Source organism: Mesoplodon bidens, assembly GCF_964165515.1.
Source record: "Mesoplodon bidens genome assembly, chromosome: 6".
Lineage (NCBI taxonomy): Eukaryota > Metazoa > Chordata > Mammalia > Artiodactyla > Ziphiidae > Mesoplodon > Mesoplodon bidens.
In genome coordinates this window covers 8,866,638-8,871,406 of record NC_138162.1, presented here as the reverse complement: position 1 = coordinate 8,871,406, position 4,769 = coordinate 8,866,638, and positions in this window count along the sequence as shown.

The window sequence follows — 4,769 nt, the reverse complement described above, 5'->3', positions numbered from 1 at the left end:
GGATTAAAGAGACACCCCCTCTCCAGATCCTCATATTCGAAATCTTTAGTGAAGCCATCAAACAATCAGATGCCATGACTTTTATTTTTCAACAGCTTTCAACTCAAGAAAGTGCTGAAGTCATGTCTAAGGTCAGTGGAACTATTTGTTCTGGGGAATTTTACTGAGGAGAAAAGTTTCCATCTCCCCGGGCATCTTTTTTAAAGAGTCTTGGTCATCAAAGTCATCCTGCAAAACCCTCTGACTTCTGAGGGAAGGCGAGCAATGCTTCTGGTCTCGTGTTTGATGGACAGGATGTTGGCTTTACATTAAACACATGTGGCAGCAAGAATGCTCTTCACGTGCAGCTTGCTCACTTCGTTGAAATCCAAGGCATGCCTGGCAGGTTTGTGCCTGGTTTAGAACACTTAGAGCTCAATCACCTTTTGAAACCAGGCTGCATCTTTGCAGATGTCTTCACTTTACTAACTTTAGTCAGACATCTGCCTGTGAGAAAATGTGATGTGAGTTACAGCAGTCCACTTCAAGACATAGCTTTCAAGAATGCCATTGATTCTGAGATACACTCTGGATTTATTGACCGAGTTTGGGGCAAAAAACACAACCAGATTAAATATACTCACTGATTGTAAAATGTCTTTCCAGGAATGTTTAAATGTGAACAAGAATGTTTATTAAAAGGAAATTTGGGAATGTTAGGCTCCCTTGACAGATGGATAAGAAAGGGTAAAAAAGATTAAGTGATTCACCCAAAGCAACTCTGAAGTCTCCACTATTCTCTTGACCAGAAGACAACACTGCCTACCACGGTTTGTATGAGCGTTAAGTATGAAACTTTGCGATTAATGGCTTTGATGGAAATTAGGAGGTAAATGCACTGGGCCAAAAAGTGTTATGTATCTGTGTACCTTCTCCTGGAGGGTAGCCACCCTTTTGATGAGGTAGATGTGTTCTCTGCAGGGACTGGGGTGGATTTCCTGAAAACCTTATTTTTCAAATGAGAACGCCCTACAAATGTGGAAGATCTTTCTCTTCTTGCCCATCATCCTTGTGAGTCAAAGGAAGCTGCAAGACAGAGGCTGTTCAGAACCAAGAGACAATTTACACAGACAGGGGGACTCAGTCATAAGCCATGATGCAGGGAAAAGGGGAAGAGAGGTGTGGGTTCAGTCTCTCAGTTCATCCACTCATTTACTCCTGTTTTGTTTCCCTCAGCAAATATTCACTGCTGCTTATTTAGTACCAGGTTCTCCGCAGGGTGCAGAGGAAATGGATCAATTAAACAGCCCCTACCCTCAAGGAACACAGACATAGGAGCAAAAACTGGTAACCGTTCCTTATCTATTAATTCAACAAATATTTATTGAGTACCAAACACTGGAGAAACAGCAAGAAAGAAGTCAAACAAGGTCTCATCCTCATGGAGTTTACAAGCTAGTGGTGGGGGACACAGATATTAAACTCGTAATTGTACAGGTCATTAATTAATTGCCATTGTGGCTACTACACAGGAGAAGTAGAGAGTGCCAGCAGTTGTCTATTACAGGAGTGGTATTGGAGAATCAGCAGGAAACCAGGAGAGAGCAGATCAGGAAGAAAGTGAGTCAGGAAGGACTCCAGAGGCAACACCTGAGCCCAGTGGGTACCAGCAGGGCTCAGATCAGAGGCAAGCCAGGCCCACCCAGAGGCTGAGCAGGTGAGACAGGAGGACAGGAAAGAGCCATCTCTCTCTCCAGGAAGTGAGAAAAGGCTTCACGAAAATGGGTGAAGGCTCTTGAAGCCATCTTTCCTCCCTTGCTTTCTTGCTGACCAAGAATAATTATTGTGTGTGCCGTGCTCTATTATGGTCATATTTACCACTGAGGTCGGTGTCATCACCCTCTATACAGATGAGGAGGCCAGAGCTCAGCAGGGCGAGTGCCTGGCCCCACTTCAGATCACGGAGCCCTTGTGAGGCTGAGTTACGGCAGTCCACCTTGTGAGGCTGAGTGGGGACGGGGACCCGGATCCGCCTCACTGCTTAGCCATAGCACTCTACTGCCCACCCTTGGCTGTGGGAGGGGAGGCCACAAATCTCACCCCTCAGCCTAATTGCCATTTAACAGATGAAGAAGAAAGGCTCCCATCACACAGGCAGTGAGGACCAGAGAGTCTCCCAGGAAGACTGCTCTTCCCGGACTGGGTGGAACACCTACTCTACTCTGCAGAGTTGGCCAGGTGGAAACCTGACCCACTAGGATATTCTATAATAGAAGTCGTTGGACAGCTTGGGACTGTTTGGAGAGGCTGACTCCCCCTGCTGGCCCCAAACTACTCAGGTAGTGAGACAAGTGGAAGGGGCACACCAGTGGGTCCTGGTGAGGGGAGCAAGAGAGAGGAAATCCCAGATAATATAATTTTTTTGTTTAAAGGATATTCGTGACTTACGTGTGTCAAAACTCTGACAGGTGCCAACAGACAATAAGCTTTGCCAGACTCTGGGGATTTCAAAGTGGACCTGAGCTTTGGCAGAAGGGGTCCCCTTGTGGAAGCCAGAAGAAGGAGAGGCTGGGATCAGATAACCTGGCTATCTTGACTCTCTAAGTGCTCAGGAATCTGGAATAGATAAGAAGTGGAGATTTGGGCCCTGTCTGTCCAAGAAAGGGAAGAAGAGGAAAGGAGGGAGAAGGAATTAACTTTTACAAGCACTTCTACACTATCTCAATTAACACATGACATGGAGGGGAGGCTGGAAGATGTGTTTGGCCATGTGCCTTGGAAGAAGAGAAGGCAGAACACAGATATTGGCTAACACCAGACGCCAATGTTGCATACCTCCATTATGGCAAAACCCCTCTTTGACTGGATGAAATGTGACTTTTATCATTTCATAAATACTGCTAGGGAAACTGGGTAACTGGAATGAGGCCCATACATCACCCTCTAGTCTCTTTTCGATTTCAAATAGGCAAAGTTAAATCATTTAAAAATGCCACAAACATCATGGGAAAACACAAACACATGCACCCTAATTGTGAAGTGACACTTTTCTAACTAAAATAAGTTAGTAGAGATTATGACACATAATCAGCTAAATGACAACAACAAAAGCAGGGCACTGGAAAAATATATGAGTTGAGTGACCCAGTGAGGTGGGGGAATAAATATAAAGCTATGAGGGAAATACCCAGTGTCCAATGGACGGATGGCTAATAACTTTGAGACACGTGGCACAAAGTTTAAATACTAAGGAACATTTCAGTCTTTATAATCCTTAATGACACGCAAATACGATTATTACAGCCAAGAAGACCCCAATTCTTACCAATAAACTTAGCAAAAATCAGTTAAAATGATGAAACCCAAAGCTGGTCTGTGGGGAAACAGGAACTCACTCATGTGGGGTGTGAATCAGCCCAGTGGTCCTGAGGAAACCTGGCCTGACAAGACGATCGATGTCTTCCTATGCCTTTGGGTTCACAGACTTCACTCTTGGGGGCAGATCTCAAGGAAATAGCTCAAGAAGAATAGTAATTAGAGAGTGAGACTCTGCCCAGGTGCCTGCAGTTAGGTTACCTAAAGTTCTGTTCGGAATATTCCATTGCCACAAAAAGTTCCTGTCTGGAGTCAGACAGACAAGGGAGCTCCTCCCAAGTCTGCCATTTAGCTGTGTGACTTTAGATGACACTTAACTTCTCTGAACCTCAGTTCACTCCTTGATAAAATGGGGATATTAACAGTCCTGGGGCTGTGTATTAAAGGAGGTCATGTCTATAAAGTGTCTACACAGCGCCCTGCCCAGTGTCCAACAAAAGGTGGCCCTTGTTATTGGAAGGTGGCTACTGGACGGAGCCTGGAGAGTTCCCACTTGCGGAGGATGAGGTAACATCAGGAAGTCTCAGCTTTCTAACTTGAAGAGGAGCTGGTATCTTTGACTCCTAGTTTATTTTTATTACACAGTCAGAAAAAGGAAAATAAACTTCTGCCACAACTTCGCAGGAGTCCACCAAAATGTAAAGGGTGTTTACATTTCACCTTACATTTCACCTAACATAACACCTGTGTTATTTCATAACACCTTCAAAGGGTGTTAAATTCGCCTGAAACAGAGAGGAAAATGCTGAGCGAGGCTCCCACCCCAACTCGAGTGTCAAGATTGGGTGTCTCCAAGGATCTGGAAATGCACATTTTTTTTGAGACTTGGTCTGTGACAGGAGTTTCACATCCCCAAGTTCGTTATTTTTATCTCGGCTTTGAGGGAGAGGGAATCTGCCCAAGGTCCTAAGTTAGGTGACCCGGTCCGGCAAGGTAACCACCGCACAGGTAACTGCTGTGCAGCCTGGGTGAGGGGCAGGCATCCGAAGGGCTGTGAGAGAGAGGGTCTCGGAAGCGGAAGGCTGGACGCACGGTGGGTGCAGGCCCCGGGTGATGGCAGGTCGAAGGTCCTGGCCTCTCACCCATTCCGCTCCGGGAGCCCCGGGCGCGGCCCGCGGAGCAGCCCTCCTCCCGCCAGCAGGGGGCGCCGAGGAGAAGGCGGGCGGGAGGCCGTGATGCGCGGAGCTGCCGCCGTTCCCTCCCGGAGTCGGGACCAAGGCTGCCGCTCGTCCATTCGTCCGCGGCGAGACTCCCGGACACAGCCCGAGCGGGATCCCAGACTCGGAGTCCCGGAGAGAGACCCGTCCCGTGTCGCCAGCACCCCAGTCCGCGCCTGCCCGGAAGCGCCGGCGCTGAGGGGGCGGGGCCGAGAAGCGCTTCCGGGGGCGGGGGGCGCGGGCTGGGGCGGCAGCCGG